Source organism: Gossypium hirsutum, chromosome D02 (genome assembly GCF_007990345.1).
Source record: "Gossypium hirsutum isolate 1008001.06 chromosome D02, Gossypium_hirsutum_v2.1, whole genome shotgun sequence".
Classification (NCBI taxonomy): Eukaryota; Viridiplantae; Streptophyta; class Magnoliopsida; order Malvales; family Malvaceae; genus Gossypium; species Gossypium hirsutum.
In genome coordinates this window covers 6860667-6880631 of record NC_053438.1, presented here as the reverse complement: position 1 = coordinate 6880631, position 19965 = coordinate 6860667, and the positions used below count along the sequence as shown (strand labels likewise).

At 31.7% G+C, this 19965-nt stretch overlaps 1 long non-coding RNA gene across 3 annotated transcripts; it reads left to right on the top strand.

Moving 5' to 3' along the window:
- Nucleotides 1-2566: 2566 nt before the first annotated feature.
- On the top strand, nt 2567-9614 carry LOC121214479 (uncharacterized). 3 transcript variants are annotated; one of them, XR_005910093.1, is made up of 7 exons: nt 2567-2648; nt 2724-3180; nt 3319-3400; nt 3482-3843; nt 3974-4064; nt 5884-6048; nt 9334-9614. It is a non-coding gene; the product is annotated as an uncharacterized lncRNA (long non-coding RNA). The 3 variants fall into 3 exon arrangements; XR_005910092.1 differs by having other exon boundaries at nt 2614-3180; nt 9334-9612; XR_005910091.1 differs by having other exon boundaries at nt 2615-3400; nt 9334-9612.
- Nucleotides 9615-19965: the final 10351 nt, after the last annotated feature.

Here is a 19965-nt window from a genome sequence, read left to right as displayed (position 1 = left end):
TTGTTTTAAATATTACATTTGTCATTACTCGGTGAAGGAAATTTTAAAATTAAGGCAATGTTTTGCATTTGGAGATTCGAGAAGTCGTGCCCTAACTTATGGGGTTCGACTTTCTCCTTGAATCTAGATAATTGGACATACATTTTAAAACTAAAATACATGAGATTTAAATAATAATTATATGACGAGCGATTTTATTTCTGAGAATACGAGGTGTTATGTTCTAACTTACGGGACATGACCTTTTCGTTAACTCGAAATAAGAAAGCTTCTTATATAAGTTTGGATTTAACTAAATGATTTCAAATAAAAATATCATTATGCAAAAAGGGATCGAGTTTTAAACTTCCTTCAAATTTTCAAATTTTGACACTAAGACTTTAATTAATCAACTAGGTACCAATTTTGGGCGTTACGAGGGTGCTATCCTTCCTCGTGCGTAACTGAATCCCGAATCTGTTTCCTAAATTTTGTAGACCAAAATTCTTTGTTTTAGTAAATCAAACCGTTTATTAAAGTGACCAATTTACGAGGTGACCCGACCACACCTCATAAAAAAAAGGATTGGTGGCGACTCTCATTTTTGTTTTTTAAAATAAAAAGTCAACCTTATTCAAAAAATAGTTTCGACAAAACTTAACAAGCCATAAATTGGGATCTGTCATGTCAAATTATCAAGAACAAAATGTATAAATGTATGAGAGGCCGTATAAATGCAAAATTTAATACAAAATGTATAAATGTATGAGGGGCCGTATAAATGCAGAAACAAATGTCCAAGCTGATGTTGAGCTTCCTGCAACTTCTCCACAATGATATATTCGTCTCTCTTCTCCTCGGTAGTTTTCTTTCTAGTTGGGTTTTTTTTCCTTCATTAACTTTTGCTTCAGACAACCAGAGAAAGGTGTTTATCAACTTTCTGAAGCAGCTTTCCTCCAACAAAAAACCTAAAATGTGTTCATCTATAGAACTGATCCAATTCCTCAAAAATATAACTTTGATAATATATATATGACTTGGGCATAGTCCCTGATATAGATGTATATATTACATGGAGATTTGTGTCTTCATGGATGTTTTAACCTTTCATTACATGATGTTTGTTTTTTTCCTAAAATTTTAGGAGTATTATCATTTTGAATTTTTATCTTAATCATGGATATTTTTACTTTAAATTATTTCTAAAGAAATTAAATTACGTTTTATTCTCTTTATTCAAAAAAATAAGTAAATTAATTTAGGTATGTTACACCAAAAAAATAAACATGTTCTATTTAAAATTCAAATCCCTCAAAACTTTTTTTTATCATTTTATGATTTACATAAAATTCTTAGCTTCGCCCTCCACGTTGTCTCTTGAATCCTACTTTTATTGTAAAAAGCCTTAAAAATGTATGGTATTTTAATGTCTTACAATGTGAAATCTTAAAAGAAACAGAATCTTTAGATCATTTAAAGGATGATTAAAAGAAAAAGAATCCTTAAATCATTTAAAGGATGAGTAGATTTGAAGTTGTTGCAATCAAGTATGTTTAAATATTGATGCAAAATCTGATGCTTGTATTGCCTAATTATATAATAAGACTTGGAGCAATGTAAATTGATGTTCCACAAGTTCTGCTTTGTTTTAATTGATTACTTTATTTGGTCGTTTATCCTTTGCATCACATTTTATTCATAAAATATGGAATGATAAGTAGTTTCGAAATGAATTTTGAGTTACTCTATATTTCTTACTCATTAACATATTTATTTTCATTTTCTTGAATTTCAAACAGGTTATTGTTCCAGAACGCATTCATGATATGGACTATGTTTGTTACCAAGTTTTACTATTGAATAATTGAGTTGTTGAATTATATATGAATGAGACTCTTGTTGTAGTAAGGTGTGTGGTGTTTTACCATCACAAACTCTTTGTTATGTTGTCTTTTAGCTATCAATTTTAAGCGATTTACTATCATTAAAATATAGACATCACATATATAATAGAAATAATTACATGTTATTATTTATTATTATAAAATATTAGTCCAAATTAAAAGTGATCTAATTGGGTTAAGTTTAATTTATTGGGTTTGAATTATTATATATGAATGAGACTCTTGTTGTAGTAAGGTGTGCGGTGTTTTACCATCACAAACTCTTTTTTATGTTGTCTTCGATCTATCAATTTTAAGCGATTTTACTACCATCAAATATAATAGAAATAATTACCTGTTATTATTTACTATTATAAAATATTAGTCCAAATAAAAGTGATCTAATTTAATTTTACTTGAGTTGTGTCTTTCTATTTTGATCAATTTATTCTATATCTATATCTATATTTCTTTTTTTTTTTGAATAAAATGACTGGGTATTTTATTAAAGATAGAATAAAACAATCTAAAGGCCTAAATCAATGGGCCCAAAACTAATTACATAAAAAATTGAAACAGCAGAATCCGACCTCACTAAATAGAAGTGAAAACCTCCTAACTAGCTAGTTGCTTTCTGATTTAATGGAAAGCAAAAAACATTAAATGAAAATAAAAGAAATCAATTATACCTACCCCAGTCAATTCAAAAACAGATCGATACCATAAAATCTGTCGACAAGTCGTTTGCAAAGACCTATCTGTTCTGTCAATAGTTGTTCCCAAGAGGTAAAAACTTTTTTTTGCTATCTGCTTTGAGTGCTTGCCTTTCATCCGCTTCTTTAATCAAGACTCCTTGACCAGTTTCCTTCCAAGGCAAAGGCATGACGTACGATTCAATTCTTCTCCCATAAGATAAGTGGTTTCTTCTCTATTAAGAGCATTTTTTTGCTAGTCTATGTGCTTACAAGTTCTCTGATCTAGGAATATGCTGAAAAATAAGTTCTTGAAAACATGATTTCTTATTCTGAATGTCTTTGATAATAGCTCCAATCACTGATTTGTTTGTTGAAGTCGTCTGACATTTTTATTATTGTTTTAGAGTCCCCCATGAGTTTAACTAATTGAGTTCTTAGTGAAATCCCTAACTTTGTACCGTCTAAACATGCATATGCTTCTGTTGCGAAAGGCGAGGGAACATTTCTATGAATAACGGTCTTTAACACCAGTAAATTTCCCCTTAGGTCCTATCCCACCAGACCTATCACTGATTTGAAGGTTCTACTATCGAATGTTGCATCAAAATGGATCGTTGTTCTCGGTATGTCCTCTTGTATTCTATAACTTCTGTTCATTTTTCCATTATTCTTCAAAACTTTTATTCCTTTATATTCTACCGTATGCCTCCGATTGTTTTGTGCTAAAACCCTTCCTGTTGTATTTTTCCCTCATGTATGAGTTGGTTTCTGGAGAACCATATCAGCCATAAAGCATAATAGAAGAGTCAACATTGGTCGTTGTTGCTTCTCTTAAAAACCCAGGTTAGGCACTCCCAAATGTTTTGATTCATATTGTTCATAACCCATGATAAGTTTAACGATTGCCAACTTCTATTGTTATAGGGCATTCTCGGAAGACATGAAGGCTTTCTTCTGTCTAGGAGCAGCAACGAGGGCATCTATCATTTGAAGTGACTTTCCTGTACCTGAGATTAGCAAGATTAGGGATATAATCCCAGGAAATCCGCCAAATAGTAATTGCAATTTTTGAGGGTAGCTGTAGGCTCCATAATTTCTTGTAAAATTCTTTTATCTCGGTCTGTAATAAGTAATTAATAGCATTCGGATTAGCATCTTGTAATAGTTTACAGGCACTGCATACTGAAAACTTGCCAGACAATTCTCTTTTCCAAATTTGAGTATCCTCGTGCTCAGTCACTGCAAGACGGATCTATAGAATTTTTTGAGCAGTTTCCTCTTGAAAGGTACTATTTATCAAATTCGACCTCCATTTCCTGTTTGTATTATCAATAAGATTCGAAACTAACTGTAATTCCCCACTATTTGTTTTGTTTTGTCCATCAATTTTATCAATCCCCTGTACTGTCTTCCCAGATAGAAATATTGTCTCCTCTGCCCACTCTCCAACACATCCTTTTTTGAAGAAGTCTATTTGCTGCCCAGATACTCTTTCAGGCAAGTGAAGGTAAATTTCCCAACTCTGCATTTAGGAAGCTAAAATTCGAAAAATATTTTGCCTTTAAAACATTGGCTAATAAAGAATTTGAATAATTTATGAGACACCAACCTTGTTTAGCTAATAACGCAATATTAAATTGACCAAGATTTCGAAAACCTAAGCCACCATTTTCTTTTTAAGAACGAAGGTTTTTCCAAGTGCACCAATGAATTCCCTTTTACCCTATCCCTTCTGCCACTAGAATCTTGCTACAATTCTTTCCATTTCATCACATAGAACTCTAGGTAATAAAAAGCAAGCCATCGTATAAGTTGGTATAGCCTGAAAATGGCCTTTATAAATACTTCTTTTCCTCCCTGCGATAAATACTTGTTACTCCAATTTTCAATACATTTTTTGAATCAGTCCTTCAGATTTTGGAAAGATTCCTTTTTCCTCCGACCTACCATATTGGGCAACCCTAAGTATCTCTCTGGTTCATTCAAACTGTGTACCCCTAATAGATTGACAACCTGTCTCCTATCCTCCTCCAACTTGTTCTTGCTGAAAAATACTATTGATTTGTCAAAGTTAACACACTGACCCGAGCAAGATTTGTATTCACATAGTGTTAGAGTATGCCCAAAGATTAATCATGAGATGGTTGTAATAACATATTTGATTTATCATGTTTATTAATATAAGATGTTACCATTATTATTTCAGTTTCTTTTCTGTGTTTATAAATAAACCGTTTTATAATAATGTCCTGAGAATAATATGATTATTCTTAAAAGGTCCTTAGTCAAGTATTAATGTTGGAAAGGACGACAATAATGCATTAAGACTAACATGTAGTTGATTGATGATAAAGAGTTGTCATTGATATGGAATGTCAAAATCAATACATGAATATGTGTGTTAGAGAACAACATATTGGACTGACCCGTTATGAGTATGTTTCTTGGATTATTATGTAATTGTCACAACATTACTCATAGTGATTAATATGTATATGATCCTCAGACTTGAGATCATCATAATCCCAACATCGTGAGTTGTATATTTTGATACAGTCAAACGTACATCGTAACTCGTTGTTTTATAAAGGCTGGTGTTGGATATACCACGATCTATATAGAGGGATATAGTTGATCAAGATAGGATAAACCCCTCCTACATAATGGGAGTAATATCGTAGGACCCTTGATTGAGTGAGACTAGAAATGCATGGCCATGCTCAAATAAGTTGATATGAGATGTCATACTTATTTGTATATCGTAGTCTACTTAAGATATCAAGAAACATGGAATGGACTATGCAAGCGTGACTATTTCATGACTTGTGTCCAATCCAGAGATAGAGGACTTAAGGATTATTGCATAAAAGGTTAATCATAAAAAGGTTATGTCGAATCATGATTTCTTGTGACTTAGGTAGCAATGATGCATTGTTAGATACCACTCATTGTTTGTAACATTGGAATCGTTCTAGTATTACTGCTAACGTTACAGGAACCTACAGGGTCACACCCTATAGTTGAAATGAACGGAATAAAACATAGTTGGTGTTGTTTTTGGTTGTCGCTTGAATTAAATTAATCATGAATTAATTTAATTGGGTAATCAAATATCGAACACATTATGTACAAGGTTGTTGTATGCATAATGAGAACATGAATTTGATTAGTATATAAATTCAAATAGATATATGGTTTACCAAAATTATATTATAATTAATGTAATTATAATTTTTGGTTTAAAATATTATTATATTTATTTAATTTATAGAAACTCTTAAAAAAGTATATAAGAATCCCATTTTTCTTTGCTTTGGGTCTAGCAGCCGTCAAAGAAAATTCTTTTCAAAACTGTTTTGGGGATTCCTTCCGTTCATAACCAACTGGGTGGATTACGTAGAGGCCGGGGTCAGATAGATTGTGGCTAGGTTCGACAGCAGATCAGATTACTCGTTGTTAAGGCGTCACTGTCTACTCAGAATAAACATTCGGTAATTTCGTAAACTTTATCACCCCGATTCGTTCTTTACACATGGATCCGTGGTTGGGGTCACCGAATTTTTAATTTTTTCGCTGCGCCGTAGGGGTGTCGGTGATCCAACACGTAAAATGTCCTTAAAGAGATTAGCACCCCTGCTTATTCCCTCCCCGAACAATATGCAATTGTCAGCAAATAAAAGATGAGATACCTATGGGCCATTTCTATTAACCCTAACTCCTTTTAAAAGGCTTCATTTCATTGCTAGCCTCAATAGACTCGATAAGCCCTCACCACATAAAAGGAATAAGAACAGGCTTAGTAGATCACCTTGTCTAAGTCTTCTAGCTAGTAAAAATTTATCCCTGCTGTGCCCATTAATGATTACTGAATAAGAAACAGTGGTAACACATTTCAAAATGGCATTTACCCAGCTTTGATCAAATCCTATTCTTGCCATTATCTCCTCTATAAAACTCCGTTCAACCCTATCGTATGCTTTGCTCATATCAATTTTAATAGCCATATACCATTTTTCCCCAATCTATTCTGTTTTAACTTATGCAGTACTTCATATGCTAGTAGCACATTATCTGATATTAACCATCTAGGCACAAAGGCATTTTGCACCTCATCAATTCATTTACCAATAAATATTTGAAATCCATTTGCTATTGCCTTTGCTATAATTTTATAAAGTACATTGCATAGACTAATCAGCCTAAACTGCGTCATATTAGAAGGGCTATTAACTTTTGGGATAAGTACTATATTAGTAGAGTTTATTGGGTTTACCTTCATATCTCCGTTTAGAATTCATAAGCAAAATGAGGTGACTTCTTCTCCAACAATCTGCCAGCATTTTTGATAAAATAATACTAGAAATCCATTAGTGCCTTTGTTTGTCCCATGTCAAAGACTGCTTCTGTGATTTCATCTTTAGTGTATGTTGCTGTAAGTTTTTGGTTGTCTTCCGCATTGACACACCGCTCGATCCCTGATAGTATGTTTTCATAGTTCCCCTTTCCTCCCGCCGAAAACAGATTCTTAAAATAAAACCGTGCAACACCTTCTATTTCCTACAATACCACCATCTCTCTTTCTTTTTCATTTTCCAGCTTGTGAATGAGATTCTTCCTCCGCCTTTGTGATGCTTGACTATGAAAAATGCTGTATTTTTATCCCCAAACTTTAGCCAATTTATTCTGGCCTTCTATTCCCGGTAACATTCATCTTTTTCGATCTCAAAATTAAAAATAATTTTTGTATCAATCAACTCAGCTAAATTCTTATAATCTCTTTCAGCGTCAGCCAACTCCACAAGTTTTTCCATAATGATCCGTTTAGTATTTTTTCTATTTATTTGAATTTGCCCAGCCCACTTCTTCAATCTTTTTTTTTCAAATTTTCCAGCTTCTATAATAGCTCCCCTGAAGGTTTCTCTCACAAACTCTTGACTTCATTAATGAAAGACTCCTCCAATGACTATCAAGCTTCAAATTTAAAGTTATTGTTCTTCAATTGTTCTTCATACCTCCTAGTATATAAGAAAATGATAATGATTTGAAAACAAATGTATTAGATGTTGAACTTTCACCTCCGGAAACAAAGCAATCCAATTTGTGTTAGCGACGCCTCTATCTAGTCGTTCTTGTATATTCGTCTCCGGTAAGTTTCCTCTCTCCCAAGTAACCAACTATCTTCAAAGCCCACATCGTTCAGTTGACATTTCTTTAAGGTTCTTCAAAAAATTTCCATAATTCTTTCATCTCTAGGTAGCCATCTTGTTTTTTCAAATCCATACATAATTTCATTGAAGTCTCCACAAACCAACCAAGGAATTTCCACATCAGTAGTTAAGCTTTTCAAAACAGCCTATGAATTATTCCTATCCTGTGCGTATGGGGATCCATAGAATCTTGTGAATCTCCAGTTTACTCCTTTTTCCTTATCTTCAACTGTCACATCAATGTGTCTTTTAGAAAAACTACTAATCATTATATCAACGTCAGTCCTCCATGCTAAACATAAGCCTCTTCTTGTACCTTCTGAGTCTACTTCAATACCATTTGCATAATCACATCATCTACGAGCTTTTTCTATCTATTTTCTACTAAGTTTTGTCTCTATAAAGAAGACTATTTAGGGATTATTTATCTCTAGCAAATGCCGAAGTCTTTTAACTATCCGTTGTCTCCTCAAACCACATGTTCCAACTTATGATTTTTATTGCACCCGGTCGGCTTGCCTCTTGGCAGCCGCCGATGATAAAAGATTAAGACCTTCCATTTCCCACTGTTTCACTTTTTCCCCTCCTCCCCTATTAAGGTTTTATCTTCCAAGTCATGCTCCATGGCCATTTGCATCTGATTGGACCATAATTTATCCTTCTGTTGTTCTACAGATGTCACCCATTCTAAGTTAAAATTCAATATTGGATCAATGGTTTTCCCCTTCTTCCTTTCATATCCTCATTCCTTGAACTAAGCCCCAAAAACCTATTCTCCATCTAGCTTCCTTCCCACTTTCCTTCCCTCTCTTCTGATAGCCAAATACTATTCATTGATAGGGCTATTCGAGATGGTGCTCGCAATGATAAATCCCAACCTATTTCAGCCATATCCCTTCTAACCATCATTTTTGTCTCACAAAGAGTCATTATACCCTAGACGTCCACAGTAGAAACAGAAAAATGATAGACGTTCATACTTAAATTTAACATACGAGCTTATCCTACAGTACATAACCTGATTCTTTCTTTTCAAAGGCTTCCTAACGTCAATCTGCACCCTTACCCTCATGTAATTACAATTTTCCTTCTTCAGATTTGAACCATCATACTCCAAGAAATTTCCAATAAAATTATCCAATTGTATTGTTAGATTTTTAGAAAATAAACCTACTGGAACGTCATGAATTTGTATCCAAAAAAGGATAAAAGTTAATGGAACTTTTAGTGGATCCTCACCCCTTTCCAGTTTGTAAAGTATTAATAAATGATTATTGAAAGCCCATGGTGAACCTTTCAAAACTCTCTCCGTATCCATACTATGAAAAAACTGAAAAAGATACATGTTTTCCCCCAAATCTCGAATTTTAACCCCACAGACAGGATGCCACAAGTTTGACATAGTGCTTTTCATAGTTGGATAATGAATTATACTTGCTGTTAGGAAGCATCCCACAAGTTGAAAATCCCCCACTTCTTTTTGCGTACTCAGATCAACCTGGATCTGTAAGATTTCTTCTTCTTCCTAATTGGGCGATAATTGTGCTAATTCAGTTTCCATGACTACAGGTTTGAAAGCTAGAAATGCTATCCCACACTCTCAATCATCTAAATAGGAGTAGTCTGAAGACACCGGTTACAAAAACAAGAAAGCAAATCAAAGACTAAAGACAAAAAAAACCTAAAAACTCATGCCAAGGACGGCAGACAATATCATGCTAGGGTAGTAGTCTTTGAATTTATCTCCATATCTATATTTCTCAATAGATTTGTTCAAGATCCTCCTTTTATTTCATTATTTCAATAATAATATTGAATGCAAAATCATTGTCGACCACTTTTATTATTCGGTTCCACATTTTCTTAAATTGACATAACTTATCGAGATCTCTTATTTTCATTATTTTAAAATTCAGTTTCAGGTATCTAAATCTCTTCTAAAGTTTTAATTATTAGTTATGTCTTGGGTCTCTTCTGGAGTACTCGCCTCCACTATATGACCATCTAGAAGAATTTTTATCTTTGGAACCAATCAATCTATTATTTATTTTAACTGATTGTCCTACTGGGACTTTGATTCAAGTTAAAATATTAGATGGTATATAACACTTGGTTTTTCTCATTAAGTTTGTAAATACATCTAACAGTTAACTTGTAATGAGTTATCCTTATTAAACTTCTGGTTCAAATTACTTTCCCCCTAATTCATAGCAAATCATTATTTCTCTCCTCCTAATGTCGGGAAAACTATCGAATCAAAATTGTAATTACAAATCATGTCATAATTGAATCTCGTATAAATTTAAAACATCTAATAATATAAAGAAACTTGTAATTAATATATATTCCCTACTATCTTTAAGGATTCACTCATCTTTGTGCGTTGTGGTGAAGCAATTAGAACATATACACACATACAAAAATTCAAAGATTTGAAATATTTATCCCTTGATCAAAAACCAATTGTAATGGGAGTATTTATAACTTATTGACTTGATGCGTACAACACGTAAATCAACATAATCTCATGTTAAAATAGGAAGTTTAGTTCTCATAAGTAATGGTTTAGACATTAATAGGAGATGTTCAATCAATAATTTCTCTAAACTATTATGTGCATAAATAACAAACTTTTACAAAAGTTTTTCGAACTCAATCAATAAAAGATTGAGATATAAAATCATCAGTATTAACAAGATGAATTATCTTAATTGCATGATCTGAAATTAATTATTTAAAAAAGTAATCTTGCAAACGTATAGGTTACGAGCTGATAATACATATGTGATTATTTTATAGATGCATCTACCAAAAGTCATATAATATCAAAACCATTCACATGGTGGATGAATGGGCTCCTATTAATTTCAGAAATGCAAGACATTAAATCTCAACTTTAGCTAATGAGTTTCAAAGAATCAATTTTCATTAAGAACAAGAAACAAATGAAAATTCTTTAAATTAAAGAATCTTCTGGTTCTTTAATGAATGTCCATATGAATTCTCAATTAATTTTCACATTATATATGATCCAAGATGGTCTAACTGGTCACGCTAAGTAGTAACTACATTTGTATTAGTAAACTTCTGATTTACTTTAACATGTGTTTCAATTGTACTCAATTATAATAAATTGATAATTTTATTATCATTCCTTTTAATTTGTATTCACATGTAAGTACTATTGTGACATTTACTACTGGAAATGTCTAAATCTATGTGAAGTCTATAATGCCACTAAGAAAATAAATATAATTTCTAAATAATTATATGCAATATTTGCTTTAGAAAATATGTCAAAACCTTCAAATATCTCAAAAAAAAAATTACAACTTCAGGTGCATCCAACCATAATGAGCTTTAGATAGAATTACCATATTTGATTGCTCACAAGTAGATTTTTTACAGTCAAATATTTTGCTTCCAACCCCTAAATGGGGATGATGACAAAAGAATATCACAAATATTATAAAATAAAAATTCATCGTTTCAAAATAGATATTTATAGCAATAATGATTCTTATGAAATATAATATTTTCCTCCTTCACAATTTTAATATAAGAACCATTATGAATATATTTTAAAACCAATGAATTAACCATCACAAGATATTAAAATATTAGCTCTTCTATAGCTTTCGACTAATTTTGTACTATCAAATATTGAAATAATGTTTGTTTGTTTTAGTACTAAATAAGATAAATACTTTCTATCTATAATGATAGAATTTATTATTACATTCTCATATCCTTGCTCAAAGAATATTAACAGAAATAAAATATTTAGGCATATGCCACATATGTGGCTAATAATCTTTCATATCACATTGATAACATAAGTTATATTTACCCTTTGAAGAGTTATCTTGAGAACTCTTATTGTTCTCTTATTTATTACTATATTCTCACTTTTAGTGGTTCATAATTATATCTTTTTTTTTATGTTTGCATTCACTTCAGGGAATGCAATAAATCTAGTAGGATAGACTTCTAAACGCCTCCATTGATTCTTTATTTCATAATCACCATCGCAAACATGCGTGAATTTCAAATCAAAATCTATTTATTAATGTTGTCATGATTAATCTCCAATTACATCCTCAATTACAACAACAATCATGATCTCTATATTTTCATTTTTCTTAATTGTTATGTACTGCTACATTTACTTCAGGGACTAAAGCAAAACTAGTAGGAAGAATTTCATAGTTTTTCATTAGTAACTTATTATTTTGCTTAGCTACTAGAAGGCATGAGATTGTTCGAAAATAGTTTTAAAGCCATTTTCACAATATTGCTACTGCAGGAGCACATTAGATATTTCAATCGTATAGTGTAATGCATTCCTTCGGGGAATATATATAATACAAATATATGAATATCTCATGTTATTTATATATATAATTTTATTGTAAAACATATGAAGGTTTTGTTCAACATATATCTTCTTGATCTGAAAAATAATATTATATTTTATGAAATTTTACGTCACAAGGAGCAAAAATATAAGCTCTTAAAGAGCTTTTTACAGTTTGCTGCAATATTAGCTCTTCAGGAGCATATAATCATTTTATTGTATAACCTTAATGAATACTTAATTTATTTTAAATAAAATTTTATTTATTCATATAAAAATAAAATAAATAGGTATAAATAAAAAAATATTAAACATAACAAATAATAAATTCATGTCACTAATAAATCACTATAGTTAGATAATATATATTTTATATATCATACCACAAGAAAACACAAACTATTATATTGTCAAATTAAAATAACTTTACAGCTATAAAATTTTAAACATAAACATTTTCTAACCTCCATCTCTTATGACATAATTTCATCTAAAATTTTACAATGATATGAAATTATCACAGACAGGATGAATATCCCAAAGTTCATGTTAAGTAAGTATTTTTACTCACACTCCGCAATAATCATATATCTTAATCAAAATCAAAATTAACCAATTAATTCTATTAAAAATGAAAAAAATATTTATATCCACATAAAAATCTCAATAACTAAATGTGTGAAGGGTTTTATAAATTCATAGAGATACAAATAGTGAATTATATAAATTAAACTTTTTTAATAGAAATAAAATCAAATTTCAAAAGAAGTTGATTAGATTGACTTACGTTATCATGGATGAAAAGTAGTGGTTATAAACATATTTTGTAATGAATAAAAAGAGATTATCCCTAAACAAATATCAAAAAGTAAACTTTAAGAGTGAATCTTACTTCTCGATTTCATATAGATAACAGTTATCAAATCTTTCACCATCCTTAAGAAAAATAAAATAAAATAAGTTAATCAAAACACTGATAACATATAATGAAAGAAGAATGAAAAATAATAATCAGATATGAAATATTAAATAAAAAAAACTTCGTGTAAAAACTTTGCATCTTGCCATCAAAGATATTGAAAATCGTGAAGGATAAATTTGATCGTCGATAAAATAAACTATCCCTTTGAGCAAGATAGTGCCAATAACGTGTTATAAAATAAAGAGAGATGGAGAGAATAAAGAATAAAGAAAATATGAAAGCAATAGATGATGTACTTTATTGATAAAAAATAGGATAATTACAATGCTTCATCAGAGTCTCTATTTTTAGGCGTAAAAAGTATAAAAGAAGTAGAGATATAATTCTAATAACTATTAGAATTTAAAGGACATTAAAACTTTATCCTGATTGTAATGGACATCCACTTAATAAGATATTCATAACATTAATCAATAATTAATTATGAGTTTATTCTTATCAATTAAAAATTTGATTTTCTTATTAATAAACATTGAAAAAATTCCTTCTCTTTCAACTTTTCGCACTTTCTTACTTTTATATTCCCTCAACTCTCATGACTTTTCATAATAACTGAAACTAACAAACAAAACCTTCATTCTCCCTTCTAAAAAATCGATACCAGAAAGGAAAAAAGTCTTCATATCCATTTTTCTTTTGCATGGTTTCCTTCTGTTTTTCAAAGACCCTCAACCTTCTTTATTGCAAGGGTCTTGAAACCCGATGAAGCACCATTTTCTTTAAGGGTTATTGTTCGATTTTTGTGAAAAAAGAGTAAATCTTGTTTCTAATTTTCAAAAAAAAAATCAAGAACTTTAATAAACTTTTTTTTATTTTTTTAATTTTTCTATTAATCTGAAACAGTTTTGATCTTCTCCATAACCTTACTCTCAAACACATTTGTACATATTTGAAGTGTTTCGATTTAATAAAAGTTAACAAAAGAAATCATATTATAATTAACAATTTTTTAAACAAAAATCATATTATATAATTTAATAAAACTTATATTTTAATTCCTAATTTTTCTTCCTTGAGTTTTGTTGTTCTTCTGTAAATAAATTAGTACAGTTTTCGGTTCACGCTTGGTATTGGTTTAATTATTTATTTGTATCAAATTATAAAATAAATTTTGAAGGTTAAAATATGCTTTAACTCTTTAAGCACTTCGTACATTTGGAATTTAGTTATGTTACATTTATTTTTAGTAATTTAGTCTCTTTATTTTTTTGGATTTAATAATTCAGGTCCAACTGTTACTACCATTAAGTTTCTTCTGTTAAAAATTATGGCGTGACATTTTGAAGTTAAAAAAAAAGAACACTTGGTAATATTGCAACAATAAAATTCATGTTGAAAATATTGATTAGGATTTTTTTCTTTAAAAAAACCTATTCAAACTCTTCACTGTAAAATAATTTTTTTTTCTGTTGAAATGATGTTCTTAATAAAAATTGACGTCAACATCTAATTGAAATTGTTAATAATATTAACTAACTTGTTAGAATTAAGTGACCCAAATCCTTATTTAAATAAAATACTGTGGTAAAATAAAATAAAAGTAAAATCCCTATAAAATTATACTTCTTTTATTTTATTTTAGAATAATGTTTCTAAACCTTATTAAACTTCATCTATTTGATATTATTTGAATAAGGAGTTTCACTCCTATTAGAATAAGGTTTACAAGCCTATAAATAGGCATAGTCTACTCCTCTTGTAATTAAGTTTTCGACATAGTGAATTTTCTTCTCCTCTGCCCGTGGTTTTTTTCCCGAAAGGGTTTCCATGTAAAATTTGTGTGTTCTTTATTTTTCTATTTCTATTTTTCTTTGCGATATATTGTCATTACCGACATTATATTTTTCTCAAATTGGTATCAGAGCTTCCGGGTTGTTCATCTCAATCACGGTAGACGTCTTTGAAGTACGAAATTCTGCTGTTGGATCGCAACACCAGATTTGCATTGTGGCAGATAAAGATGCAAGCAGTTCTTGCACAGATGGACTTAAAGGAAGCCCTACTAGGGGTAGATAAGATGCCTTCAACTTTGATGGAAGAAGAGAAGAAGCGCAAGGATCGAAAGGCGTTAACACAGTTACATATGCATTTGTCTAACAAAATTTTACAGGATGTGATGAATGAAAAGACTGCCGCTGGATTATGGAAGAGGTTGGAACAGATATGTATGTTGAAAACTCTAACTAGCAAACTACATATGAAGCAGCGTCTTTATGCTCATCGTTTGGAGGAAGGTGCATCTGTGCACGAACACTTAACAGTGTTCAAAGAAATTCTCTCAAACTTGGAGGCCATGGAGGTTCAGTATGATAAGGAAGATCTAGGGCTGATTATACTTTGTTCGTTGCCCCCGTCTTATTCAACCTTTAGAGATACGATTTTATATAGCCGCGAGTCTCTCACAGTTGATGAGGTTTATGATTCTTTAACCTCGTATGATAAGATGAAGCATCTTGTGGTTAAAACCGACTCTCAGGGAGAGGGTCTTATTGTTTGTGGAAAACAAGATCGGAATGCTGATGATGATCATGGAAGGACACAAGAAAGAAATCCTCGCAGTAAATCTAAAGGTAGATCGAAGTCTTCAAACAGAGGTAAAACTTGTAACTTTTGTAAGAAGAAAGGACACATTAAATCTGAGTGCTATAAGCTACAGAATAAGATCAAAAGGGAGGTTGCGAATCAAAATGGAAAATAACTAGAAAATTCTGGTAAAGCTGATGTTGTAGAAGATTACAACGATGGTGAACTTCTAGTCGCTTTTGTCAATAATTCCAAAGCGAGCGAGGAGTAGATCCTTGATTCGGGTTGCACCTTCCACATGAGTCCCAATCGGGATTGGTTTACGACTTACGAAATAGTGTCTGAAGGTATTGTGTTGATGGGAAATAATGCTTCATGTAGAATTGCAGGTGTTGGAACAATTAGAGTTAAAATGTTTGATGGAGTTGTCAGAACACTCAGTGACGTACGACATGTTCCAGAATTAAAGAGAAATTTAATTTCATTGAGTACTCTTGATTCAAAAGGGTACAAATACATAGCTGAAAGTGGGGTTTTAAAAATTTCCAAAGGTTCCCTCATTGTGATGAAAGAGCAAAGAAAGACTGCCAAGTTATATGTTTTGCAGGGTTCTACTGTTATAGGTGATGTAGCTGTGTCATTCTCTTCCTTGTCAGATGATGATATTACTAAAATTTGGCATATGCACCTAGGGCATATGAGTGAGAATGGCATGGCAGAATTGAGCAAAAGAGGACTTTTTGATGGGCAAAGAATTTGTAAACTGAAGTTCTGTGAGCACTACATTTTTGGGAAGCAAAAGAGAGTTCAATTCACTATAGGAATCCATAACACGGAGGGAACGTTAGAGTATATACATTCTGATCTATGGGGGTCATCCAGAGTGTCTTCGAGAGATGAAGCTAATTATATGCTAACTTTTATTGATGGTTTTTCTAGAAAAGTGTGGGCGTTCTTCCTGAAGCAGAAAAGTGATGTGTTTTCTGCATTTAAGTCTTGGAAAACCATGATTGAAAAACAGACGGGAAAGCAAATAAAATATCTCCGCATAGACAATGGCTTAGAGTTCTGTTCTGATGAATTTAATAAACTGTGCCAGTCAGTAGGGATCATGAGACACTTGACAGTTCGTCATACTCCACAGCAAAGCGGCGTTGCAGAACAAATGAACAGAACGATCATGGAAAAGGTTCGATGTATGTTTTCGAATGCCAACTTATCAAAGTCATTTTGGGCAGAAGCAGCCTCTACTGCATGTTTTTTGATCAATCGATCTCCATCCGTTGCCATTGAGAAAAAGACTCCACAAGAGGTATGGTCTGGTAATCCTGCTGACTATTTTGATTTAAAGATCTTTGGTTGTCCTACGTATACTCATGTGGATAATGGAAAATTGGAACCAAGATCTATTAAATGTGTTTTTCTTGGTTATAAAGCTGGTGTAAAAGGGTATAAGTTATGGTGTCCTGAAAATAGAAAAGTTGTGATTAGCAGAGATGTTGTTTTTGATGAAACTGCTATGCTACCTAACCTATCTCTTAAAGACTCTTCCAATAAAGAAAATAAAAAACAGGTGGAGCATCAGATTGATCTAGAATCTACAACAGAATCGACTACTAAAGCCAGTACAAAAATTCAAAATAGAGTTGCTTCTTCACCACAATACTCTATCGTAAAAAATAGAACTAGAAGAGAAATTAAACCTCCAAAGAAGTATGCCGAGGCTGATCTAGTTGCTTATGCTTTAAATGTGGTTGAAGATATAGATGCAAATCAAGAGCCATCTAATTATTTTGAAGCGGTTAGTTGTGAAGACTCAGAAAAATGGATGTTTGCTATGCAAGAGGAGATGGAATCACTACATAAAAATCAAACATGGGATCTTGTGAAACTTCCTAAAGGTAAAAAGGTTGTTTGTTGTAAATGGGTGTTTAAAAAGAAAGAGGGGACTCCAAGAGTTGAAGAACCCAGATATAAAGCAAGGCTTGTTACAAATGGTTACAGTCAAATTCCAGGAGTGAACTTCACAGATGTGTTCTCTCCAGTTGTGAAGCATAGTTCGATTCGAGCTTTGCTTGGTATTGTGGCCATGCATGATTTGGAGCTTGAGCAGTTAGATGTAAAAACTGCATTTTTGCATAGAGAATTTGAGGAGGATATTTACATGCAACAACTAGAGGGTGTTACAGTTTCAGAAAAAGAGGACTATGTTTGCTTGTTGAAAAAGTCCCTTTACGGTTTGGAACAGTCACCAAGACAGTGGTATAAGAGGTTTGATTCCTTTATGACTTCTCATGATTTTAAAAGAAGTAGCTTTGACATTTTTGTTTACTTTAAGAAAAATAGTGATGGTTCTTTTGTGTATCTACTCCTTTATGTTGATGACATGTTGATAGCAGCGAAAGATAAAGGAGAGATAAGAAAGGTCAAAGCCCAACTAAGTGAAGAATTTGAGATGAAAGACTTGGGACCAGCAAAGAAGATACTTGGTATGGAAATTCTCAGGGATAGAAAAGCAAATAAATTGTATCTAAGTCAGAAATGGTACATTGAGAAAGTTCTTTCCAGATTCAATATGCAGAATGCTAAGCCTGTTAGTACTCCTTTAGCAGCCCATTTCAGACTTTCATCGGCTTTGTCTCCACAATCAGATGATGAGATTGAGTATATGTCACATGTTCCATACTCTAGTGCAATGGGATATCTCATGTATGCCATGGTTTGTTCACGTCCAGATTTATCATATGCAGTTAGTGCAGTTAGCAGATACATGGCGAATCCTGGTAAAGAACATTGGAAAGCAGTTCAGTGGATTTTAAGATACTTACAAGGTACTACCGATGTTTGCTTACAGTTTGGAAGAACTAGAGATGGAGTCATTGGGTATGTTGATGCTGATTTTACTGGGGACCTCGATAGAAGAAGATCTCTCACCGGTTATGTCTTTACAATCAGAGGTTGTGCAATCAGTTGGAAAGCCACTTTGCAAACTACAGTCGCTTTGTCTACCACTAAAGCTGAGTACATGGCGATTACTGAGGCTTGTAAAAAAGCTATATGGTTGAAGGGACTCTTTAATGAACTCAATGAAGACCTTCAAATCAATACAGTATTTTGTGACAGTCAGAGTGCCATCTTCCTTGCAACAGATCAAATGTTTCATGAGAGAACAAAACACATTAATGTTCGATATCATTTTGTTCGTGATATTATTGCTCGTGGTGATATTGTTGTGAGCAAAATTAGTACTCATGAAAATCCTGCAGATATGATGACTAAGTCACTTCCTATAACCAAGTTTGAGTATTGCTTAGACTTGGTTGGTTTTCATTGTTGCAAATAAACCCTTAAGGGGTTTTATGGAAGAGGTGGAGAAACTTGTTCGTTGAGAGTTCGCGATGAAGAACTTGTTCATTAATAATTCATGTCAAGGTGGAGATTGTTAGAATTAAGTGACCAAAATCCTTATTTAAATAAAATACTGTGGTAAAATAAAATAAAAGTAAAATCCTTATAGAATTATACTTCTTTTATTTTATTTTAGAATAAGGTTTCTAAACCTTATTAAACTCCATCTATTTGATATTATTTGAATAAGGAGTTTCACTCCTATTAGAATAAGGTTTACAAGCCTATAAATAGGCATAATCTACTCCTCTTGTAATTAAGTTTTCGACATAGTGAATTTTCTTCTCCTCTGCCCGTGGTTTTTTTCCCAAAAAGGTTTCCACGTAAAATTTGTGTGTTCTTTATTTTTTTCTATTTCTATTTTTCTTTGCGATATATTGTCATTACCGACATTATATTTTTCTCATAACTAACTAAAGACATTATAAAAATGGAGAGACCAAATTATGTTAAAAATTAAAATAATAGATTTAATCTTATGTTCCAAGGGCTAAAATTGAAATTTGGTCGTTGTTTTATAATATTAACAAACGCATTGCAAACCTAATAAAAATAGAAAACTACATCTTAATCTTTAAAACTTGTAAGAGATTCAAATTATATATAATAACATAATATCTTAACATAAATGAGTAACTACTTGACTAATTAATAAATTTATGTTAAAATTAAATTTTAATTTTAAACTAAAATTTAACCATTATTATAAAATTTAATTAGGAGAGAAAAGCCTTGGGTTTGCATCTAATAACAAGAAGAAGAAGATCCTATTTCAAACAAACCTGCACACGACACACCGTTATAATAATAATAAGAGAGAGTGGGGAGGGCCCACATTTCTTTTTGATTATTTTGTTATGGCTTATTCATGTATTTTGCGATTTTTTTCACATATATTTTCGAGCTATTTTTTATAAAAGTAAATTTATTA